General features: G+C 48.7%; 1 protein-coding gene, 1 long non-coding RNA gene and 1 pseudogene across 34 annotated transcripts in view; 1 reads left to right on the top strand and 2 right to left on the bottom strand.

Moving 5' to 3' along the window:
* Positions 1-4,822, bottom strand: part of CNOT1 (CCR4-NOT transcription complex subunit 1) — a 91,671-nt gene extending 86,849 nt beyond the window's left edge. For all 33 annotated transcript variants that reach the window (XM_078358367.1, XM_078358360.1, XM_078358363.1 and 30 more), the window contains exon 1: positions 4,724-4,822. The gene's annotated coding sequence lies outside the window, so the exon portion shown is untranslated. The remainder of the gene's footprint in view (positions 1-4,723) is intronic.
* A 12,321-nt stretch (positions 4,823-17,143) lies between these two features.
* On the top strand, positions 17,144-17,853 carry LOC100405087 (small nuclear ribonucleoprotein Sm D2-like; annotated as a pseudogene).
* A 4,262-nt stretch (positions 17,854-22,115) lies between these two features.
* Positions 22,116-25,438, bottom strand: LOC144580553 (uncharacterized). The gene is made up of 2 exons (XR_013530244.1): positions 25,189-25,438; positions 22,116-23,153 (listed from the first exon to the last, which is right to left on the bottom strand). It is a non-coding gene; the product is annotated as an uncharacterized LOC144580553 (long non-coding RNA).
* Between the last annotated feature and the right edge of the window lie 233 nt (positions 25,439-25,671).

Raw genomic sequence — 25,671 nt, forward strand, 5'->3', positions numbered from 1 at the left:
TTGAGGTCAGGAGTTCGAGACCTGCCTAGCCAACATGATGAACCCTCTTCTCTACTTAAAATACAAAAACTATCTGGCCATGGTGGCAGACACCTGTAATCCAGCTACTTGGGAGTCTGAGGCAGGAGAATCACTTGAACCCGGGAGAAGGGGTCGCAGTGAGCCAGGATCACACCATTGCACTCCAGCCTGGGCAACAGAACGTCTCAACACAAACAAAAAGTTATACCAAGTTCACAAAATATGGCATTTCAAAATGGCAGACTACTATTTTTGTTAATTTGCAACAATATATTGGTAACAAATATTTTACAAAAAATTAATTTTAAATCTAGTTCTCTGTTTTGTAAAAACAGGGTCTCACTATGTTGCCCAGGTTGGTCTCTAACTCCTATTCTCAAGCATCCTCCTCCCTCATCTTCCCAAAGAGGTAGGATACAGGCCTGAGCCACTTGCCCAGGACAAAAAATTACAGTCTCAAAATATGACAGCACTCGATTAGAATTATTGTGGACAGCCGGGCGCGATGGCTCAAGCCTGTAATCCCAGCACTTTGGGAGGCCAAGGCGGGTGGGTCACGAGGTCAAGAGACCGAGACCACCCTGGTCAACATGGTGAAACCCCGTCTCTCCTAAAAATACAAAAAATTAGCTGGGCATGGTGGCATGTGCCTGTAATCCCAGCTACTCAGGAGGCTGAGGCAGAAGAATTGCCTGAACCCAGGAGGCGGAGGTTGCGGTGAGCCGAGATCACACCATTGCACTCCAGCCTGGGTAACAAGAGCGAAACTGTCTCAAAAATAAAAAATAAAGAAGTATGTTTTGAAAAGATAACAAACATTTGTTTTTACAATTTTTTTTTTTTTAAGATGGGGTTTCACCATGTTGGTCAGGTTGGTCTTGAACTCCCACCTAAGGTGATCCGCCCACCTTGGCCTCCAAAGTGCTTGGATTACAGGCTCCAGTCACCACGCCCGGCCTTACAGGTTTTTTTTTTAATGACTTGACTCCAAATAAGGATGTCATATTAGGCCGGGCATTGTGGCTCACCCCTGTAATCCAAGCACTTTGGAGGCCAAGGCGGGCGGATCACCTGAGGTCGGGAGTTCAAGACCAGCTTGACCAACATGGTGAAACCCCTCTTAAAAAAGAAAAAAAAAATTAAAAATTAAAAAAAAAAGGATGTCATATTACTTAGCCTGACAGCATCCATGTTAAAGAGACCAGGCTGTAAACCCCCAGGAGAAATTCAGAAACTAGAAAAAAAAGAAAATGAAACCAGGGTGGTAAGCTGGGAACCAAGAAGAATGTACTTCAATTCCTTTTCACCGTAATGCCATAAAACCCTACCTTAAAACTTCTAAGATTACAATCTTAGGTAAGAAAAGGAAATACTTTCAGTTACAAATAGGTATGTCTTTGTGCCTTGATTCTAGTCTTTTTTTTTTTTTTGAAACGGGAGTCTCCCTCTGTCACCAGGCTGGAGTGCAGTAGCGCAATCTTGGCTCACTGCAACCTCCATCTCCCCGGTTCAAGCGATTCTCCTGCCTCAGCCTCCAGAGTAGCTGGGACTACAGGAACAGGAGTATAGCCACCATGCCCAGCTAATTTTTGTATTTTTAGCAGAGGGGGATCTCACCCTGTTGGCTAGGATGGTCTTGACCTCTTGATCCTTCCCCACCCCCACCCCTCCCAAAATGCTGGGATTATAGGCGTGAGCCACAGCTCCCGGTTTTCTTTTTTTTTTTCCCCAAGAAAGGGTTTCACCATGTTGGTCAGGCTAGTCTTGAACTCCTGACCTCAGGTGATAAGCCTGCCTCGGCCTCCCAAAGTGCTGGGATTATAGGCGTGAGCCACAGCTCCCGGTTTTCTTTTTTTTTTTCCCCCAAGAAAAGGTTTCACCATGTTGGTCAGGCTAGTCCTGAACTCCTGACCTCAGGTGATAAGCCTGCCTCGACCTCCCAAAGTGCTGAGATTATAGGTGTGAGCCATCACGTCCAGCCTTTTTTTTTTTGGCGGGGGGGGGGGGGGACGACGGAGTCTCACTCTTACACCCAGACTGGAGTACAGTGGTGCAATCTCAGCTGGCCACAACCTCCACCTCTGGGGTTGAAGCAATTCTCCTGCCTCAACCTCCTGGTGCCTGCCACCACACCCAGGTAATTTTTGTATTTTTTTTTTTCCTTTTTTCTTTTTTTGAGACAGAGTTTTGCTCGTTACCCAGGCTGGAGTGCAATGGCACGATCTCAGCTCACTGCAACCTCTGTCTCCTGGGTTCAAGCAATTCTCCTGCCTCAGCCTCCCGAGTAACTGGGACTACAGGCATGCGCCACCATGCCCAGCTAATTTTTGTATTTTTAGTGGAGACGGGGTTTCACCATGTTGACCAGGATGGTCTTGATCTTTTTTTTTTTTTTTTTTTTTTTTTTTTTGTTAGACAGAATTTCACTGTTGTTACCCAGACTGGAGTGCAACGGCACGATCTTGGCTCACCGCAACCTCCACCTTCTGGGTTCAAACAATTCTCCTGCCTCAGCCTCCCTAGTAGCTGGGACTACAGGTGTGCACCACCATGCCCAGCTAATTTTTGTATTTTTAGTAGAGACAGGGTTTCACCTCGTTGACCAAGATGGTCTCGATCTCTTGACCTCGTGATCCACCCGTCTTGGCCTCCCAAAGTGCTGGGATTATAGGCGTGAGCCACTGCGCCTGGCCAGTTTTTGTATTTTTAGTAGAGATGAAGTTTCACCATGTTGGCCAGGCTGGTCTCGACCTCCTGACCTCAGGTGATCCACCCACCTCATCCTCCCAAAGTGCTGGGATTACAGGCATGAGCCACAGCACCCAATCAATTCTAGACTTATTTCCACTAAGACTCAGAAGACCCATATTTGTTGAAAAGGGACCAACTCTCCAAACAAGTTTTATCAACATGTCATCATTTCAGTCAAAGCACAGCTAGCCACCTAAAACCATGTATCATCAATGTGTTTTCTCCTTAGACAAGGTAACAATTCGCAGTGTCCTAAAACGTAATTATTTAAACTGTTACAACCTACCTTCTTAATAGCTAAAATCCTCTGTTGGGTAGGAATACAAACCTGGACCACAGACCACTTAACTATTAAATCCAAGTACCTCTAGAAAAATAAAATTTGAGGCCGGGCGCGGTGGCTCACGCCTATAATCCCAGCACTTTGGGAGGCCAAGACGGGTGGATCACGAGGTCAAGAGATCAAGACTATCCTGGTCAACAAGGTGAAACCCTGTCTCTACTAAAAATACAAAAATTAGCTGGGCATGGTGGTGCACGCCTGTAGTCCCAGCTACTCGAGAGGCTGCGGCAGGAGAATTGCTCGAACCCAGAAGGTGGAGGTTGCGGTGAGCCAAGATCGTGCCATTGCACTCCAGTCTGGGTAACAACAGCGAAACTCCGTCTCGAAAAAAAGAAAAAGAAAATTTGTTCTTAATCTGTTTGATCTTCTTCCTAATATTTTACTTGCCCTCCCTCAGTTTCTTAATCCATGTATTCCCTATTCCTATCAAAGGGACTGTCATAAGGAAAACGCTCAGCATTTTTTTCAAAAAGTTTACTTGTATTTACTCAATTATACACTTAAAAAAAAAATCCAAGTAGTCACAGGCGATCAAATTGTCGAGGAACAGGCAGGGAGATTAACTATTGTTACTCAGTTTTCAGGAAGAAAACTGCCTTTAATTTATTACAGTCCTAAGAAACGTGACATTTAACTTTAGGGGAAAAGTTTGTCATAAAGTTTATTTTAAATATAACATTTTCAAATGCACAGATATCAAGCATTCTTTTTTCATCTACAAAGTTTACTCCTTGCGGAGTTAGTATCTGTGAGCCCTGTTGGGTGAATTCTGCAGAGGGTGGTACTGAAAAAAGTATTATTTGTCTTTGGCCTTAAGTACCTCTACAAGACCTGCAGAGGATCTCTCGTCAGCCTTCAGGCCTATGAGTGCTCAGCTCACTAGCGGGACACTTGTCTTGGGTGAACAGGACCGCCACTATTGCAGACACCGGACCGAGCAGGTGGGGGCCGACTTCAAAGAAAGTGTGAGCGCCCGGGCGCGCTAGTGGAACAAAACCTGTGGCAAGTAATAAGGAAGTGCTCGCTCCCGCCCGCCCTTCCCATCCGGGGACACCCGAAACATGGGGGGCTTTGACAATGTGCAGGGGGCGTAAGAGGGGGAAGAGTGGCAGCTCCGAGCACACTGAGAAAAACTGGAAACGTGCAAAAACTCCAAACACCGTTCCCCCCATCCGAAGCGCTAGGCCTCGGGAGCCGATGCCCACTGCACCCATCCGGGTGCAGAGTGAGAAAGAGTAGTTGAGGAGGTCGTGGGGGGGTTTCAGGAGGATGCAACCCGCGCGAAGCCAGGCCCAGCGACACCAACTGCCGCCACTGCCGCCCCCTGAGCCTCCAGGCCCGGGACAGAGGCCACCCCGGGTCTCATCCCGCGCTCTACCCTCCGCTTCCTAGAGCCTTCTCGCTGGCCTCATCTTCAGAGCGCGAAGCCTCCGAGAGCCGTCTCCCGCCTCGCCCCACTTGCCCGTCCCGGCTGCCTCTCACTCCCCGGAGCTCCGGGAAACGCTTCCAGTGGCCCCAGGTGCACCCCTGTTCCTCCTCCCACTGGCACTGGCGTCCCCAAGCTAACACCGCCACCGTACCCCAGGCCCTGACGCCAGCCCGCCTCACCTCAGACGGCTCCAGCAGCGCTGAACACAGGAAACTCCTGGGTCCCCGACTCCAGCTCTCCTCAACCCCCTCTTCGGTTAACTCCGCTTGTTTCTCGACAAAATGGCGCCGGAGGTCGCGCGCTCACGTCGCGGCCTTTCCCCTCCCCGTTCCCATTTCATCATTCGCTGCCCGCCCGAGGAGGGATGGTCCCAGCGCCAGCCAATGGCCGCGCCCCGCCTGTGGCTCCCGCCCAATCACCGACAGCTACCCGCGGATTTAAACCAATCACACTCTATCACTTGCAGAAGTCGAGGAAGAAACCAGGCTTTTGCTAGCAACTACCAATCCAGACTTCTACTTCGTGGACTGTAGCCAATTGCCGCTCACCAGGCCCAGGGGACCTGAGTCGGAGCCCTCGCGCCTGCGCTCGAGGCGAGGGCCAATAGAGAGACGCTGATAACTTCGATTTGGGGCTTCATGGACTTCCTACCTGCCCTGGAGGGCTGCGACCAGTGGCGCTTGGCATTGCCTTTGAGGAACAATAAATTATGGAAAGGACCCATAGCTCCTCGCCACTTTGTGCAGGAACTACTTTGAGTTACAGTGAAACAGCCTTCCTCCACTTTCCTTTCTCTTTCGAAATGTCACAGTCCAGTAGACTTCGGGGAGTACCAACCGAAACATTCCGCCCCCCTAGTGTCCCTTTGGCGGGGAACACCAGCCAGAAAGCAAGTCAGATAGTGACTAGAGTTGGGGCGCCTTGCATCCTGGGATATGTAGTCGCGCTTCCCTACCCTGTTCTCATCGGAGAAGTACCGCGTCTTCTTCCGTCACTGGCTGCGCCCTAGAAGGAGCAGTACATGCTGGGGGATGTAGTCACACAGGTGGCCACCTGGTCCTCGCTTGCTTCGCTTTCGTCAAGGGAATTTTCTCTTTTAATTCTGCCTATTGAAGGAAACACAAGTGTTCTTCCTGGCTTAAGTCCTAGGAGCCGTCTAAGAAAGGATACCCATGTCCTTTGCTCTCAAGTGGAAAAGCATAGAGACATATTTTGCTATGGTTTGTTTGTTAACTATGATAATTGGTAAGATTTTATGCTCACCTGTACCCAAAAGAGAAAGGACTGGAAGGAAGTGTTGACTGGTTAACTCTATTACCTTTTGAAATTAAAACCTATCCCCTGCTCACCCCTGCTCTCAGGCTAGGCTTAGCAGGTGATCGCCTGGCCATCTGTCTCATATTACCTCTTGTGCCAAAAAAAATACTGAAAAAAAAAAAATATATACTGAAAAAAAAAAAAAAATGATGGTAAAAAACATGAAATTTGCCGGGCGCAGTGACTCACGCCTGTAATCCCAGCACTTTGGGAGGCCGAGGCGGGTGGTTCACAAGGTCAAGAGATCGAGACCATCCTGGTCAACATGGTGAAACCCCGTCTCTACTAAAAATACAAAAAATTAGCTGGGCATGATGGTGCCTGCCTGTAATTCCAGCTACTCAGGAGGCTGAGGCAGGAGAATTCCCTGAACCCAGGAGGCGGAGGTTGCAGTGAGCCGAGATTGCACCATTGCACTCCATCCAGCCTGGGTAACAAGAGCGAAACTCCGTCTCAAAAAAAAAAAAACATGAAATTTAGCATCTGAACCTTTTTTTTTTTTTTTGAGACTAAATCTCGCTCTGTCACCCAGGCTGCAGTGCAGTGGCACGATCTCTGCAACCTCTACCTCCCGGGTTCAAGCAATTCTTCTACCTCATACTCCGGAGTAGCTGGGACTACAGGCGAGCGCCACTATGCCTGGCTAATTTTTCAGTTTTTAGTAGAGACGGGATTTCACCATAATGGCCAGGTCTCGAACTCTTGACCTTGAAATCCACCCACCTCGGCCTCCCAAAATGCTGAGATTACAGGTGTGAGCCACTGTGCCCAGTCCAATCATTTTTAAGTGTAGAGTACGGTAGTGTTAACATATACATACATTGTTGTACAACAAATCTAGAGTTTTTTCATCCTGCAAAACTGGAACTATATCTGTTAACACTTTCCATTTCCCCCTCCCCCTAGTCCTTGGCAATCACCATTCTTCTTTATGTTTCTGAGTTTGGTTACTTTAGATACCTCATATAAGTGGCATCCTGCAGTATTTGTCCTTTTGTGACTGGCCTATTTTACTGAGCATAATATCCTAAAAATACTTCTTTTCTTTTCTTTTTGAAATGGAGTTTTGCTCTTGTTGCCCAGGCTATAGTGCAATGGCACCATCTTGGCTCACTACAACCTCTGCCTTCGGAGTTCAAATGATTCTCCTGCCTCAGCTTCCTAAGTAGCTGGGATTACAGGTGCCTGCCACCATGCCCAGCTTATTTTTGTATTTTTAATAAAGATGAGGTTTCACTATGTTGGCCAGGCTAGTCTCGAACTCCTAACCTCAAGTGATCCACCCGCCTTGGCCTCCCAAAGTACTGGGATTACAGGGGGTCACCACACCCAGGCACTGTTTGAACTTTTTACAAAGAGGATGTATCTATGTATTATTTGTATAATTTTAAATAATTTTTTAAATGAATTAAAAACTTTTTTTGTAGAGATGGGATCTCATCTGGTCTCCAACTCCTGGCCCCAAGTGATTCCCACACCTAGGCCTCCCAAAATGCTGAGATTACGGGTGTGAACCACCACACCCTACCCTAAGATTTTTTTTTTTTTTTAAGAGACAGAAGGGGGAAAAAAAGAGACAGAAGGTGATACCGTAGAGGTCAGCTATCTAAGGTCAACTCTGTAATTCTAAAACTAGTTCTGGTCTCAAACACAGATCTCCAAAAATAAAGATAAGATAAAATAAAGCTGAATTGCCTTTCCCTACTTCAGCCTGTCTTTTTTTTTTTTTTTTTTTTTTTTGCTTTAGGATGTGGAATCAAACTTCAACCTGTCTTTGCCAGGAAAGTGGTTTGCTGCTTTAAACTGAGACTGCTTCAGGAGACCTTTGTGCCCACTGCCAACTCCTGTCCTGCAGCTACAACACCACTTCTAGGATTTGACTTGTCTTGGAGCCTGAGCTAGGTACCTGGAAGATTTGCACAACGGCCTAGAGATCAAAGTCCTTCAACCATCTGTCAGAATCCCGGGTGGCTTCTATCCCTACGGAAAAGCTGAAAGACTCACAGAATATTTACAAACTGGAAGGGATACTGTAGATCACTTGATACACCTTTGAATAGCCTATAATCCCAGCAATTTGGGAGGCTGAGGCGGGTGGATCATGAGGTCAAGAGATCAAGACCATCCTGGTCAACAAGATGCAACCCCGTCTCTACTAAAAATACAAAAATTAGCTGGGCATGGTGGTGAGTGCCTGTAGTTCCAGCTACTCGGGAGGCTGAGCCAGGAGAATTGCTTGAACCCAGGAGGCAGAGGTTGCAGTGAGCCGAGATCGTGCCATTGCACTCCAGTCTGGGTAACAAAAGCGAAACTCTGTCTCAAAAAAAAAAAAAAAAAACACAAAAGACATTGGAAATCAAGCCCAGGCAAACTACTTTACTAGACACCTTCACAAAGGATTCACTGAATCACCTTATAACTCAGCAACACACTATATTTAGGAACAGGATATTTTAGCCAGCTGTTAATTACTTTCCTGGCCTCTTTCCTTAGCAGTCTTCCAGTTCTTCACTTCTCCCTAGTTAACTGCATCCCAGGCTCTGGAAGAATTTTACAAAACTCTTTCACTGTTTCCCAAAATAGCCCAGAGAGGGAAATGTAAGTGCTGGGAAACAAAAGCCTTATTTAATTAGGTTAGAGAGGAGAGCAAAAAATACATAGAAGACAAAGAATTTTGAGGCTTCGAGATATGTGCAAATTATAATATGTTTCAAGGTGCTTGGAAGAAAGGTGAGAGGCCAGGCGCAGTGGCTGACACCTGTAATGCTAGCACTTTAGGAGGCTGAGGTGGGTGGATCATGAGGTCAAGAGATCAAGACCATCCTGGCCAACATGCTGAAACCCCATCTCTATTTATTTTTTTTTTTTTGAGACAGAGTTTCGCTGTTGTTACCCAGACTGGAGTGCAATGGCGCGATCTTGGCTGACAACAACCTCCGCCTTCTGGATTCAAGCAATTCTCCTGCCTCAGCCTCCCAAGTAGCTGGGATTACAGGCACGCGCCACCATGCCCAGCTAATTTTTGTATTTTTAGTAGAGACAGGGTTTCACCTTGTTGACCAGGATGGTCTTGATCTCTTGACCTCGTGATCCACCCGCCTCGGCCTCCCAAAGTGCTGGGATTACAGGCGTGAGCCACCTCGTCCGGCCCCCATCTCTATTAAAAAAAAAAATAGAAAGGTGAGATACATTCAAACTATATTATAATATGTTTCAAGGTGACTTTGGGCATGTTGGCTCACACCTGTAATCCCAGCACTTTGGGAGGCCAAGGTAGGAGGACTGCTTGAGCCCAGGAGTTACAGATCATCCTGGGAAATGCAGCAAGAATACCGATTCTACAGAAGAGAAAAAGAAAAATTTAGTGTGCATAGTGGTGCACACTTTTAGTCTCAAGTACTCAGGAGACTGAGATGGGAGGATCCCTTGAGGCCAGAAGGTCAAGGATACAGGGAGCCGTGACTGCACCAGTACACTCCAGTCTGGGCAACAGAATTGAGACCTTGTCTCCAAAAATAAATAAATAAATAAGAATGCAATAAATATGAGGTCTTATTATTTCACATTTCTGTTTTTCTCTGTCATTTTTTTGGTTAGTCAGGAACTTTGATTTACAGTAGTTTTGACTACCTTAGGATTCTCTGTCTTATTCAGAGCTGCCCACTGACAGCCTAACTCTAAATCCAGCCCATTACCATTGCCATGCTTCAAACCACTTTCCTGACAAAGACAGGCTGAAGTAGGGAAAGGCAATTCAGCTTTATTTTATCTTGCTCTAATCCCTCTGATTCCTGGGGCACTCAAACTTTAGTAGGACATTGGTAGCTCTACCCTCAGAAGATGTCCAGAAAGGCATACTGCAAAAAATCCACTGAGAAATTCAGATACCTGCAGCCATAAAAAATAAATAAGATCATGTCCTTTGCAGGGACATGGATGAAGCTGGAAGCCATCATCCTCAGCAAACTAACATAGGAACAGAAAATCAAACACCACATGTTCTCACTCTTAAGTGGGAACTGAACAATGAGAACACTTGGGCACAGGGAGGGGAACATTACACACTGGGGCAGTCAGGGGTGGAGGGCAAGGAGAGGGAGAGCATTAGAACAAATAGCTAATACATTCGGGGCTTAAAACCAAGATGATAGGTTGATAGGGGCAGCAAACTACCATGGCACATGTATACTTATGGAACAAACGTATACATTCTGCACTTATATCCCAGAACTTGAAGTAAAATAAAAAATATAGGCTGGGCGAGGTGGCTCAGGCCTGTAATCCCAGCACTTTGAGAGGCTAAGGTGGTTGGATCACGAGGTCAGAAGTTCAAGACCAGCCTGGCCATCATGGTGAAACCCCATCTTAAAAAAAAAAATTAGACAAACAGTAGACAAATGCAGCAGCAAGTCAATTATTTTAGCAGAATATTGTCCTCATTGCATGTGTAGTTTCAGTACAGATTCCAAATCCATGGCTGAGTTTCTTCTAGTATGATTGAAAGTTTCTTTTTTCTTTGCTCTGAATAAAACTGAACTGTGGGTTCTCTATTAAAAAAAAACAATGAATGAATGAAATTCAGAAACCTAAATCCTAACCAGTCTATGCCACTAAATTTCTCTGTGATCTTGGTTAAGTCACTTCCTCTCTCTGGCCCTTGTTTTTCCTCTTTTTTTTTTTTAAAAGATGGGGTTTCACCATCATGGTCAGGCTGGTCTTGAACTCTTGGCCTCAGGTGATCCACCCACCTCGGTCTCCCAAAGTGCTAGGATTACAGGAGTGAGCCACCGCCACCGGCCTGTTTTTCCTCTTTGTGAATATATTGGGCAAGTATTAGTGTGGACTCCTAGGAAGCCAGGGACTCACTGTGGGATCCTGAAATTCATATATGTGCATGTGTTTTTGTTTTTCTAAATCAATCAATCTTTTTAAAAAGTACAATTTTACATACTTTGTTTCATCCACACCTCAAGACCCAGTGAAGTAAGAAACAAGTTACTGTTTACCTTTTTTTTTTTGAGAGGGAGTTTCACTCTTGTTACCCAGGCTGGAGTGCAATGGCGTGATCGGCTCATCGTAACCTCTGCCTCCTGGGTTCAGGCAATTATCCTGCCTCAGCCTCCCAAGTAGCTGGGATTACAGGCACGCGCCACCATGCCCAGCTAATTTTTTGTATTTTTAGTAGAGACGGGGTTTCACCATGTTGACCAGGATGGTCTTGATCTCTTGACCTCGTGATCCACCCACCTTGGCCTCCCAAAGTGCTGGGATTACATGCGTGAGCCACCGCGCCCAGCCACTATTTACCGTTTTTACAGATCATAAAACTGGGGCTTAGAGAGGTTGAGTAGCTTGCCCCAGGTCACATACCTAGTCAGTGACAGAGCAAAGGTAGGAACCCAAGCTATCTGACTTCAGGGTCCACATTCCTAGCCACCACACTCTGAGCTAAGCTTGTCCAACGCACAGCCCACAGGCCGAATGTGGCCCAGAAGAACTTTGAATGTGGCCAAAAACAAATTTGAGAACTGTCCTGAAACATGGTAAGATTGGCCAGGCCTGGTGACTCACTCCTGTAATCCCAGCACTTTGGGAGGCCAAGGCAGATGGATCACCTAAGGGCGGGAGTTTGAGACCAGCCTGACCAACATGGAGAAACCCCATCTCTACTAAAAATAAAAAATTAGCCAGGGGTGATAGTGAATGCCTGTAATCCCGGCTACTTAGTGTAAAGGTCTTTTAGGCTGACTGACGGTGCCATGGACACCACATTAACTTCTGTGACCCGCAGGGACACTCCAGATGAGTTCCTGAAAATCTAAAGTAACTGAAAGACCATGAAAAGAGAAAGAAATGATCAACCCCTGCGACCTCTACTTAACTTTGAGACATTCTCTATTGTTCCTTATTCTCACCCTACTTGATAAGGCAATTGGACTTTGTAACTGACCTTGGTCAACCTTGTGACTCCACACCCTATGACCCCCTCCCAGCTTGCAAAAAACCGCCCTAAACTGTAACTTTCCACTGTCTACCCCAAACCTATAAAACCAACTCCTATCCCACTGCTCTTTGCTAATGCCATTTTCAACCTCAGCCCACCTGCACCCAGGTGAATAAACAGCCATGTTGCTCACACAAAGCCTGTTTGGGGGGTCTCTTCATTCAGAGCACACATTTTAACACTTGGGAGGCTGAGACAGGAGACTCCCTTGAGCCTACAAGATCGAGATTGCAGTGAGCTGAGACTGTGTCACTGCACTCTAGTTTTGGTGTATTTTATGTATGGCCCAAGACAATTTTTCTTCTTCCATTGTGGCCCAGGGAAGCCAAAAGATTTGGACACCCCTACTCTAGGCCATAGTTTGGAAACCCCCCTGACAAGTACCCTCCAACATCCCAAATGTAATGTTCAGTGAACTTTTCATGATCAGATGTTTTCCACACCTCAAGGAGAAGTGCATAGTCTGACAGGGTGTTACAAGTTAGTGAGATAGGCTCAGAAAATACTGTTCTGTGCGTGGTGTTTTCCAGGAAAGTTTACATTTGAATTCTTAGATTCTTTCCTCAGTGGGCACTTTTGTCCTAAGACTATGTAGAAAACTTCTGGCGTTTGTTTGTTTTGAAATGGAGTTTCCTCTTGTTGCCCAGGCTGGAATGCAATGGTGCGACCTCAGGTCACTGCAACCTCTGCCTCTTAGGTTCAAGCAATTCTCCTGCCTCAGCCTCCCAAGTAACTGGGATTACAGGCGCCTGCCACCATGACTGGCTAATTTTTGTATAGTACAGATGATGTTTCACCATGTTGCCCAGGCTAGTCCTGAACTCCTGACCTCAGGTGATTTACCAGTCTGGGCCTCCCAAAGTGCTGGTGCTGGGATTACAGGCATGAGCCACTGCACCTGGTCCTTTTTTTTTTTTTTTTTGAGGCGGAGTTTCGCTGTTGTTACCCAGACTGGAGTGCAATGGCACGATCTCGGCTCACCGCAACCTCCACCTTCTGGGTTCAAGCAATTCTCCTGCCTCAGCCTCCCGAGTAGCTGGGACTACAGGCGTGCACCACCATGCCCAGCTAATTTTTTGTATTTTTAGTGGAGATGGAGTTTCACCATGTTGACCAGGATGGTCTCGATCTCTTGACCTCATGATCCATTCGCCTCGGCCTCCCAAAGTGCTGGGATTATAGGCGTGAGCCACTGCGCAGGCCCCCTTTTTTTTTTTTTAAAGATGGGGTTTCACCGTGATGGCCAGGCTGGTCTTGAACTCCTGACCTCAGGTGATCCACCCACCTCAGCCTCCCAAAGTGCTAGGATTACAGGTGTGAGCCACCGCACCCGGCCCCCTTTTTTTTTTTTTAACGTTATTTCTTCTGCCTCTCTTAATGAGAGAACAAAGAGAAAGCAGCTGGGAAAAAAAAAAAGAAAAGTCACATAGCATCTCCTCTGGCTCATGGTTAGTTCAGGGTAATCTGAAATTGGATGCTTGCAAACAAGTTAAAGCAAGTCTGACAAACCGTCCCAGCCTCTACACAGATAAGCATTCCGTAGGACTACTGATGGACTTCAGAGGTGGAAAGGGTCTGTGACTCTGCTCCAATTTCCTGTGCCCTCCCTGAGTACAGACCTGATATTTAAAGTGATTTCCCAGGCCAGGTGGGGTAGCTCCCAGCACTTTGGGAGGCTGAGTGGGGGGTAGATTACCTGAGGTCAGGAGTTCGAGACCAACCTGGCCAACATAGTGAAACCCTGTCTCTATTAAAAATACAAAAAAAGTAGCCAGGTGTGGTGGCAGGTGCCTGTAATCCCACCTACTTGGGAGGCTGAGGCAAGAGAATTGCATGAACCCAGGAGGCGGAGGTTGGAGTGAGCTGAGATTGCGCCACTGCATTCCAGCCTGGGTGACAGAGCAAGACTGAAAAAAAAGAAAAAGAAAAATCAAGGGATTGCCCAAATCCTAGACCACTAGCCTATCACCTTCAGGCCATCCTCTACACCTCTGGGCCCCTGCCTTGGCAGACAGTTCTCATTTAGTCAGACATCTCCCTGGGCACTATCTCAGCCCCCAGTTTACACTTCACAGCGTTTTTTTTTTTTTTTGAAACAGAGTCTTGTTCTTGTTGCCCAGGCTGGAGTGCAATTACACGATCTTGGCTCACCGCAACCTCCACCTCCCAGGTTCAAGTGATTCTCCTGTTTCAGCCTCCGCAGTAGATAGGATTATAGGCGTGCACCACCACGCCCGGCTAATTTTGTATTTTTAGCAGAGATGGGGTTTCTGCATGTTGGTCAGGCTGGTCTCCAACTCCCAACCTCAGGTGATCCACCCGCCTTGGCCTCCCAAAGGAGGCCTTCTGGGATTACAGGTGTGAGCCACCGCGCCCAGCCTGGGATTCCTCCTTGAAGCAGTCCTGAGACGAACTGATCTTCATTGGAATGGTTTTCCCACACAGCTATTGGCTCTGGTGGGGGCAAGAAAAGGGGGCTTTGGAGCTGGAGCATCAGGTAGGTACTTATGAGCCACAAACCCCCAGTTCTGCAGCCACCACCTCTACCATCAGGAGAGAACCCTAATTTGTTCAACAAATGCTCATTGATTAAACATCGCTGTGACCTGGAACACAGCTGTGAAGCTGTGAACTGTATAGATATGTCAGGTGCTTGTGCTGGTTGGTGTTGCTTGCAGACTAGCAGGGAAGACAGGTGGCGATCAAAGACTTAGGAGTATGGTAAATGTTAATAAAAGGGGAAGCACAGGGGGCTTTGGAATGTCTGCAACTCAGTCTAGGGATTCAAGGACTTCCCTAAGGAAGTGAAAGGAGTAGGAGTTACGTAGGAAGACTGGAGGGGAGGGAGTTACATTCCAGCAAAGAGCTAGGCCTTCCAGAGATGATACTAGCATTTTTGAGCATCTACGATGAGCTGAAAGACCAGGAAGGCTGGAACCCAGAGAGGTAGCCAGAAGCCCATCTAGGGCTGCTGCCGTCAGCCCTTTATCCTAATAAGCTCTGGGAAGCCTTTGAGGGGTTGGGTGGAGTAGCTGACAGGTTTATATTCACATTTTTTTTTAAGGTCACACTGGCTGAGTTGTGGAGGAAGGGCTGGGAGACTAACCAGGAAACTACTGTAAGAGTTCCATGGAGATAGTGTGGTGGGAATGGGGAGAACTGGGACCACAAGAGATGTGGGAAGTGAAATTGTTGGACTTTGGTAACTGATGGAGTGTGAAATGTAAGAGAAAAGAAATGAAGGGGCCGGGCGCCATGGTTCATGCCTATAATCCCAGCATTTTGGGAGGCTGAAGTGGGCAGATCACCTGAGGTCAGGAGCTCAATACCAGCATGGCCAACACGATGAAACCCCATCTCTACAAAATTACAAAAATTAACCAGGCATGGTGACACATGCCTATAGTCCCAGCTACTAGGGAAGCTGAGGCAGGAGGCTCGATTGAACCCAGGAGGCAGGGGTTGCAGTGACCCAAGATCCCACCACTGCACTCCAGCCTGGGCGACAGAGCGAGACTCTGTCTCAAAAAAAAAAAAAAAAAAAAAAGATTGCCTGCTCCTGGGTGCCTTTCTCCCAATGAGACAAGGAGAACTGGGGAAGTTTGGAAGAAGAGATGGTGACTTTAGTGCAGGTGTTGGAGGTAGTTGGGATTCACCCAAATGGAGATGTCCAGTGACCCCACAAGGAGCTAACACTCTGAGGGGCTCTGGAAACAGGGGATGAGGTTATTGACAGGCCAGGCTGGTAGAGCTGCTCCCCTTCCGGAGTTTGCAGGTAGTAGAAGCCAGGGCCTGAAAAGAGTCCTGTTGGAGCTCAAGGTTAAGTGTGGAAGAGCCTCTGGCAAAGAGGCGTGGAAGAGCAGCCCAGCCCAAGAGGCCTGAGGGCTACTGGAGGCTAAGAGAACTGAGAAGCTCAGTGTTTTTGAGCAGCCAAGCAAGGAGGGGATTGACAAGGTCCTCGGGCTGTGTGAGAACTCAGCTTGGCCACAGTGACCTTAGAGAAAGTCCTTTCTGTGGATTGAGGGGGACCAAAGCCAGATGGAAGTGGCCTGTGAGTCTGGGAAAGGGAAGCAGAGCTATAGCTGGAGGAGAGGGTTTTTTATTTTTTTAAGATGAAGAGATTAGCACACATTCAAATGCTAATGAAGCTCTTTGGGAAAGAAGTTATCTCTTGTTTGTGATCTGGGTGGAGCCCACCTTCCGATAGTTGAAGGGACAAAGTCTCCTTTTGGACACCAATGAGAAGGAAAAAGTACTTCTTTGATCATCTTCCCAGCCCTCCTCCTCTAGATGCTCCCCTACGGCAGATGCTTCTCTATGCAGCCTCCAAGTCAGCTGTCGGTAGCAGAGGGAGGCTGCATGGAGAAGCAACTGAGGATGGCCATGTCTACTCTGGGTATCAGGGAAACTGGAAACTGGGATTCCCAGGATCCCTTGTCGACTCTGCCTCCCAACCAGCACAGAGTTGTTAGTAGACATGGGCCTACCCACTCCTCCCAGGATCACAGCTCTTTCCCACACCCTTTTCCTGGAGCCTTGGGCTCCCCACACCTTCACCTCCAAGTTCTCTCCAACTGCGACATTGGTCTCTCCCTTATTAACCCAAAACTATCTGAGACAGGTCTCAATCAATTTAGAAAGTTTATTTTGCCAAGGTTAAGGACGCACCCATGACACAGCCTCAGGAGATACTGGCAACATGACCTCAAGATGGCTGGGGCACAGCTTGGTTTTATATATTTTAGGGAGACATAAGGCATCGATCAATATGTGTAAGATGTACTTTGGTGGCCGGGAGCAGTGGCTCATGCCTGTAATCCCCGCAGTTTTGGAGGCCCAGGCGAGCGGATCACGAGGTCAGGAGTTCAAGACCAGTCTGACCAACATGGTGAAACGCTGTCTCTATTAAAAAAAAAAAAAAAAAAAAGGCCAGGTGCGGTGGCTCACGCCTTTTGGGAGGCCGAGGCGGGTGGATTACAAGGTCAAGAGATAGAGACCATCCTGGTCAACATGGTGACACCCCGTCTCTACTAAAAATACAAAAAAAATTAGCTGGGCATGGTGGTGTGCGCCTGTAATCCCAGCTACGCAGGAGGCTGAGGCAGGAGAATTGCCTGAACCTAGGAGGCAGAAGTTGCAGTGAGCCGAGATCGTGCCATTGCACTCCAGCCTGGGTAACAAGAGTGAAACTCCACCTCAAAAAAAAAGAAGAAAAAAAGAAAAAGAGGCAGCAGCAACGCAGAGGAAATGGGAGTGAACCAAGAACTTAGTGACTAACATGAGCTTCCGCAACAAGCCCAAGAGTGAGATGACCACAGAGGAGCTGCAGAAGCTAAAGGAGGAATTTTTTTTTTTTTTTGAGATGGAGTTTTGCTCTTGTTACCCAGGCTGGCTTCTGCCTCCTGGTTTCAGGCAATTTTCCTGCCTCAGCCTCCTGAGTAGCTGGGATTACACGCACGCACCACCGTGCCCAGCTAATTTTTTGTATTTTTAGTAGAGACGGGGTTTCACCATGTTGACCAGGATGGTCTCGATCTCTTGACCTGGTGATTCACCTGCCTCGGCCTCCCAAAGTGCTGGGATTACAGGCATGAGCCACCGCGCCCGGCTAGGAGAAGGAATTTAACAGGGGTCCACTCTCTGTACTCACTCAGTCAAGAACAACACCCAAGTGCTCATCAACTGCCACAACAATAAGAAACTCCTGGGCGGTGTGAGGGCCTTAGATAGGCACTGCAACATGGTGCTGGAGAACGTGAAGGAGATGTGGACTGAGGTACCCAAGAGCGGCAAGGGCAAGAAGAAGTCCAAGCCAGTCAACAAAGACCGCTACATCTCCAAGATGTTCCTGCGAGGGGACTCAGTCATTGTGGTCCTGTGGAACCTGCTCATCACAGGCAAGTAGGAGCCACCTATCCCTACAAGTCAACAGAACTCACTCCCTGTCCTGCAGAGACCGCTGTTGCTGGTGTTGAGAATAATAAAGCTCTGTGTTTTTTTCTAGTGAAAAAAAAAAAAAAAGATGTATTTTGGTTCCATCTGGAAAGATGGGACAGCTCAAAGTGGGGGCTTCCAGGTCAGGGTCATCCATAGATAAGAGACAAAAGGGACAGGCACAGTAGCTCATGCCTATAATCCCAGCACTTTGGGAGGCCGAGGTGAGCAGATCACCTAAGGTTGGGAGTTCGAGACCAGCCTGACCAACATGGAGAAACCCCATCTCTACGGGGTGTGGTGGCGCCTGTAATCTCAGCTATTCAGGAGGCTGAGGAAGGAGAATCGCTTGAACCCAGGAGGCAGAGGTTGCAGTGAGCCAAGATCGCTCCACTGCGCGCCAGCCTAGGCAACGGAGCAACTCTGTCTCAAAAAAAGAATCACCTAAGGGTCAGATGCCATAGTTCATGCCAGTAATCCCAACACTTTGGGAGGCTGGGGTGGGAGGATCACTTGAGCCCAGGAGTTCAAGACCGGCTTGGGCAACATAGCAAGAACTCATTTCTGTGAAAAAAAATTTTAAAAACCAGGCACAGTGGTGCCTGCCTGTTCTTCTAGCTACTCAGGAGGTTGAGGTGGGAGGATTGCTTGAGCCTAAGAGATTGAGGCTGCAGTGAGCCATGATTGTGCCATTGCATTCCAGTCTAGGTTGTAAAGTGAGACCCTGTCTCAGAAAAACTTTTTTAGGCTGGGTGTGGTGGCTCACACCTATAATCCCAGCACTTTGGGAGGCTGAGGCAGGCAGATCACCTGAGGTCAGGAGTTCAAGACCAGCCTGGCCAACATGGAGAAACCTCATCTCTACTAAAAATACAAAAATTACCTGGGCTTGATGGCGCATGCCTGTAATCCCAGCTACTCAGGAGGCAGATGTTGCAGTGAGCAGAAATTATGCCACTGCACTCCAATCTGGCTTCCAAGTAAAACTCCGTTTCAAAAAAAAAAAAAAAGAAAGAAACTTTAAATAAAAAATTAGCTGTATGTGGTGGTACACACCTGTAGTCCCAGCAAGGTGGGGGGCCGGGATGGGAGGATGGTTTGAGGCTGGAACGTTGAAGCTGTAGTGAACTGTCATAGCCGTTGCACTTCAGCCTAGGTGACAGAGCAGAACTTTGTCTCAAAACCAAACAAAAAAAAACACACCAAAAAACATGAAAAGCAAAAAGAACTAATGAAAGGCCACAAGATTAGGAATATGGGATGGGCTGGAATTCTGCTAAATGTAGGCGTAGTTTCTATAATCCCTTATGCTCAGCAGTCGGGTGGCCAGAGGCAACAGGATTTGTGACTTCCTCTTGCTCCTACAGATAATGTTACCTGTAGAATTTAAGATTTGGTTTTTTTTTTTTTTTTTTTTTTGAGATGGAGTTTCCAGCTTGTTGCCCAGGCTGGAGTGCAATGGTGAGATCTCTGCTCACCACAACCTCCGTCTTCCAGGTTCAAGTGATTATCCTGCCTCAGCCTCCCAAGTAGCTGGGATTACAGGCATGTGTCACCACACCCAGCTAGTTTTGTATTTTTAGTAGAGATGGGGTTTCTCTATGTTGGTGTGGCTGGTCTTGAACTCCCGACCTCAGGTGATCCACCCGCCTCAGCCTCCCAAAGTGCTGGGATTACAGGCGTGAGCCACTTCGCCTGGCGGAGATTTGTCTTTTGAGATTTTTTTCCCCCAGATTTTCTGGCAACCAGCTGATCCTGCCCCCACCTGTGACTCACAACTCAGCCAGTCCTGTGGCCCCACCTGGAGGCAAACTCAGTGCAGGAGGACCATTGTCCGTATCTCTGTGATTTCATCTCCAACCCGGTCCCCTGCCCACCAAATTGTCCATAAAAAGCCTAGCATCAGCTGGGCGCAGTAGGTCATGCCTGTAATCCCAGCACTTTGGGAGACTGAGGCAGGCAGATCACCTGAGGTCAGGAGTTCAAGAGCAGCCTGGCTAACTTGGTGAAAGCCTGTCTCTACAAAAAAAAAAAAAAAAAAAAGCCTAGCTTCTGACTTTTCAGAGACACTGAGTTGTGTAATAACTCCATCTACAGCATGGCCAGCCTTGAGTTAATAAAACTCTCTACTGCACGATCACAGTCTCGGTGAACTGGTTTTGTTTGTGTAGCAGGCAGGAAGAACCCACAAGGCAATTACACTTTTGCTTGTGACCTTCCCATATAGACTAAGTCTTTCTTCCTCTCTAAGTTGCAGAATCTTTTTTTAAATTTTTATTTATTATTATTATTTTTTATAGAGACAGGGTTTCACCGTGTTAGCCAGGATGGTCTCGATCTCCCGACCTTATGATCCACCGGCCTCAGCCTCCCAAAGTGCTGGGATTATAGGCGTGAGCCACCAGGCCCAGTCGGTCTCAGAATCTTTCTGTAAAACGGCTAGGATGATCTCTAAATCCTTTCCACTTGGAACTGGTCTGAGTCCCACAGCAGCCCCTGGTCCACACTGTACTCCAAATGAAAGTTCTCAGGGAGAGTAACCCAGGAAAGCTGAGGTGGAAAGAGAAGAGGTAGCCAGGCCCTTCTGCATGCCTTCCTCTCTGCCTCCATTGCCAATCAATATTCCTAAGAGGTAGAGGCCAGGGTGTACCTGCCCTGGATAGGGGACCCTGGGGAAGTGCTGCTTGTTCCTCATTTCCATCACCTGAGTACCCCAACACCTTGATCCCGTTCAGGTTCCCTTTTTTTTTTTTTAAGACGGGTTTTCATCATATTGGTCAGGCTGGTCTTGAACTGCTGACCTCAGGTGATCCACCCACCTTGGCCTCCAAAGTGCTTGGATTACAGGCCTGAGCCACCATGCCCAGCCTTCAGGTTCAAGACTGTGCTGTCCCCAGTCCAAGGCTACCCCAGCACGGAAAGCACCCAGCTGAAAACTGGCCCCGAGGATGCTTCCAGCGAAGCCAGAATAGGGGGTCTCGAGTACTACAGTCTGGGCTCAGGAGTACACTCCTAATTAGATGGACATAGTAGCGTGTGCCTATAGTCCCAGCTACTCAGGAGGCTGGGGCAGGGGGATCCCTTGAGCCCAGGAGTTTTGAGGCTGCAGTGAGCTATGATTACACTGCTCCACTCCAGCCTGGGCAACAGAGTGAGACCCTGTCTCAGAAAAAAAAAAGGGGGGGCGGGCAAATGTAGTGGCTCATACCTATAATCCCAGCACCCAGCACTTTGGGAGGCAGAAGCAAGAAAATTGCTTGACCTCAGGAATTCCAGACCAGCCTGGTCAACATACGGAGACCCAGCTCTACAAAAAAAAAAAAGGAAAATAAATGAGTAAATAATAAATAAAAGTGTCGGGCTCCTGAGGTTCACATTCCAGCTCTACCTTAGGTAACCTTGCACGAGGACACTGCCTCTCTGAGCTTCAGTTCTTTCATCTGTGAAACGAGATGAGAGCAGGACACAGGGTAGAGGATCTTCATGAGGGTTAAATAACATAAAGTATGTAAAATACTCAGTGTCTAGTGTAGAGGGAGTTTTTGTTGTTGTCGTTGTTGTTGAGACAAAGTCTCACTCTGGCACCCAGGCTGTAGTGCAGTGGCATGATCTCAGCTCACTGCAACCTCCACCTCTGGGTTCAAGGGATTCTCCTGCCTCAGCCTCCTGAGTAGCTGGGATTAAAGGTGCATGCCACCACGCCCGGCTAATTTTTGTATTTTTAGTAGAAACGGGGTTTCACCATGTTGGCCAGGTTGGTCTTTTACTCCTGACCTCAGATGATCCGCCTGCCTTGGCCTCCCAAAGTGTTGAGGTTACAGGTGTGAGCCACCACGCCCAGCCCATAGAGAAAGTTTATTGAATTACTCATTCAACAAAAAGGTGTTAGTACTTCCTATGTGCCAAGTATTGGGAATTACAGCAGCAAAACTGCATTAATTGAGCTTGCCTTTAAATGAGGAGTGCATAGAGGGGAATGAACAAGAATGAATAAATAATGCCAGGCAATAAAATTGCTACAAAAAAATGATGAAGGGGCCGGGCAAGGTGGCTCATGCCTGTAATCCTAGCACTTTGGGAGGCCGAGGTGGGAGGATCACGAGATCAGGAGATTGAGGCCATCCTGGCTAGCAAGGTGAAACCCGGTCTCTACTGCAAATATAAAAAATTAGCCAGATGTGGTGGCTTGCGCCTGTAGTCCCAGCTACTTGGGAGGCTGAGGCAGGAGAATCACTTGAACCTGGTGTCCGACCTACCCTCTGCGGGAAGACTGAGCTCGTTCGGAAAAAACCGGACCGCAGGCTAGAGGAAATTCCTTAAGTTCAGGCTTTATTGAGAGGAAAGAGCCTCCGGGGGGACCAGCCGGGACGAAAAGGAAAAATGGCCGCGCCGCTCAGAGGGGCAGGGTTGTTTTATAGGGGGCTGAAGGGCTGGGGGGTGGGGAAGCCAAAAGCCGAGGTGGTGGGCAACTGTTGGTCAGTTTGAACTGCTGGGCGGGAAGCTGGGCGGCGGGAGGGCTAGGGCCGGTATGTAAAGTGAGAGATAAGGGAGCCTCTTTGTGGGGGAGGGAAAGAGAGAGAGATTTTGCGGTAGGGGCAGAGTTTTCCAAACATTCCCGACTCCTTAAAGAAAAGAAAAAGAGGGGGTCAGGGGCGTCGGTTGTCTCTCTGGCTACTTCCTGCTGACAAGGGTCGACGGAGGGTTCTGAAGAGGTTTCTTTTCCTAAGGAGCCTGGAGGTTTGGGGAGAGGTCTGTTTCTTGCACTCGTTCAGGGTGGGGTTGGAGCAGCATCTGGTGGATGGTGACTCCAGTCAGTTCTTGAAAGAGCCGCTGTAGGAACTGGAGAAAGCAAGGAGCAATAAGTAAGATTAGGCAAACGGCTATTAGGGGCCCAAGCAATGGTGACAAGAGGGTATACATAGAGGAAGACCACCACGCTGTGGCTTCAGCCGAGAACTTCTGACTCTACAGGTTAGTTTTGAGTTTCTGGAGGCTCTCGATTCGGGTTTCTACTAGGCCGGATTCATTGATGTAGTAACAGCACTCTTCTTGTAGGAAGATACAGGTCCCTCCTCGTTCAGCAGTGAGCAGGTCCAGGGCTCTTCGGTTCTGCAAGGCAACTTGGGCAACTGAGGTGATCTGTCATTGGAGTGATGCTAAAGACTCAGTAGAGTCATTAATAGCCGCTTGGAGTTGTGAGGTCAGTCGGGCTATGGCCAGGTGAGAGTGGACTAGTGCCCCTCCTCCTAATCCTGCTGCAAGTGCTGAACCAGCAAGGGAGACTCCAACGGCAATGGGTAGGAAGGCAGCTCATCGGGTGCAGCGATGGGGAGTTTGCAGCATCTGGAATTCGGCTGGGGAATATATAGTGAGTCAAGGGACTAGGGTTACTGGGAGGCATAAAAGAGATGAGGAAAGGCCAATGTAGAGAGTTTTTGTTAAGGTCTTGTTACACCCGAAAAACGTTCCTCGTGGGGCTGTTATATTAGTGGTTACCCGTATAGTTCTGTTACAGCTAGGGACGTTTCGGCCTAGGGAATGTGGGGTTTGGTAGGGGATACTTGGGGTCCCATCGCTAGGGACGTTTCGGCCTAGGGAATGTGGGGTTTGGTAGGGGATACTTGGGGTCCCATCGATTCCCATGACTAAGACCTGGGAAGGGGTGAGATGGCCAGAATAAGAAGGAAGAGCGGAGTAGGTAGCCCCCATGTCTTGTGACCCTAGGCTCGGCGAGGGTAACCGGAGTCGGAAAGCCAGGGCCCCGCTAGTCATCTAGCAGCCCTAGTAGACTGGGGAACGGAGCTCCCTCGGAGGTCGGCTCCTGGCAAGCAGGCTCCTCCCTACTGAGGGTGACCGCCGGCTGCGTAACGCCAGTGTGTCTGTTTTGAGGAACCGGCACCCTGGGGAAGCTGGGGCAGTCTGACTTCCAGTGTCCCGGGAGCCGACAGATAGGGCAAGGCTTAGTTGGTGGCCATGGTTGTGGACAGGCTCGGGACCAGTGTCCTTCCTTTCCACATTTGAAACATGCCCCTGGAGGGGCATGGGTTTCGGCCTTGGGCTTCTGGTTCCCTGCCGGCCTTAGAGCCGCCACTAGGGCTTGGGTCTGGAGGGCAGCCTTCTGCTTCATGCGAGTTTGGCGGGCAGCCTCAGCCGCATCTTCCCTGGCATTGAATACTTTAAAGGCCATTTTTACCAGGTCTTGGATGGGAGTCTCTGGCCCCTCTTCTGCTTTCTTTAGTTTCTTTCTTATGTCGGGTGCTGATTGGGAGATAAAATGGGAGGCTAATACAGTGGCCCCATTTTGGGAGGCTGGATCTAGTCGAGTGTACCGGACTAGGGCTTCTTATGTTTGAGTGAGGTATTGGAATTCTTTAATATATGTGGACGGGTTGGCTGAGAAGGATCCTAAACGTGTCTCAATTTGGGACAGGTCTTGGAGTGAGAAAGGAACATGGACCCTGATTAAACCTTCTGCACCTGCTACTTCTCGGAGTGGGGCCAGGATAGCTGGCTGGTGGGGGCGGGTGTGGGCCGCCACCGGAGAGGCAAGAGGAAGTGCAGCCTCTGAGGGAGGGGGCTCGGAGGGAGTAGAGGGAGAGCGAGGCATGGCCTCTGAGGTAGGAGGTGCAGAGGGAGTGGGGGAAGGGCGTGCCGTTGATGGCGAGTGGTTGCTGAGATTGGCAGGAGAGGACAGATGTTCAGGCAGATCCTCCGGTGAGGAGTAGGGAGGGGGAGAGGTAGTGGAGGAAGATTTACGGGGGGTTCGAGATAAGAGGATTTGGTAGGTGGAGCAGGAAGAACATAGGTTGGGGTGGGTACGGAGGTCCCAAAAAGCCTGGACGTAAGGAATTTCATTGTCCTTGCCCGCACGGCGACAAAAATCGTCGAGATCTCGGAGGGTGTTGAAATCAAAAGTGCCAGTCGGGGGCCAATGTGACTGGTTACTGAGTTTGTATTGGGGCCAAGCCACCTGGGACAGGAAAATAAGCTTTTTCTTTCTGAGGGTTTGGGAATATCCCAATTTGGTAAAATTTCGCAGCAAGCACCCAAGGGGGGTGCTCAGAGGTATTTTGGACTCCGAATTTCCCATGGCAGGCGCAGCTACAGACTCTCCGGCGCGGATGGGCAGATACAACGAAAAGGCGTCCCCGTTCGTTGCAAATTCCCCGGAGTACAATTAAGTACGGAAAGGGAAGCGGTCAGAGGGGCGTCCCCCGTCTGGCGGCTGTCCCTCGGAAGGCTCCTGGAGCGGGAATGGAAGACTACCTTGGCTCGGCCGAGACTAGGCAAGGAGTCCGTGCGGAACGCCGGAGAGGGAGCAACTGCACCATGCCGTAGGAAGAGGAGACGGGAAGCGGGGGAAGGCAAAGCAAGAAAAACTTGGCTTACCTTAATCGGAACGTGGAGGTGGCAGGGCCAGTGTTGGGTAGGTCGGGGAGCAGGGCCGTGGCCGGGCCAACGGCCTCAGCTCCCGTCCCGGGTTTCCGGCACCATTTGTCCGACCTACCCTCTGCGGGAAGACTGAGCTCGTTCGGAAAAAACCGGACCGCAGGCTAGAGGAAATTCCTTAAGTTCAGGCTTTATTGAGAGGAAAGAGCCTCCGGGCGGACCAGCCGGGACGAAAAGGAAAAATGGCCGCGCCGCTCAGAGGGGCAGGGTTGTTTTATAGGGGGCTGAAGGGCTGGGGGGTGGGGAAGCCAAAAGCCGAGGTGGTGGGCAACTGTTGGTCAGTTTGAACTGCTGGGCGGGAAGCTGGGCAGCGGGAGGGCTAGGGCCGGTATGTAAAGTGAGAGATAAGGGAGCCTCTTTGTGGGGGAGGGAAAGAGAGAGAGATTTTGCGGTAGGGGCAGAGTTTTCCAAACACCTGGGAGA

The sequence above is a fragment of the Callithrix jacchus genome, chromosome 20 (assembly GCF_049354715.1).
Source record: "Callithrix jacchus isolate 240 chromosome 20, calJac240_pri, whole genome shotgun sequence".
NCBI classification, from domain to species: domain Eukaryota; kingdom Metazoa; phylum Chordata; class Mammalia; order Primates; family Cebidae; genus Callithrix; species Callithrix jacchus.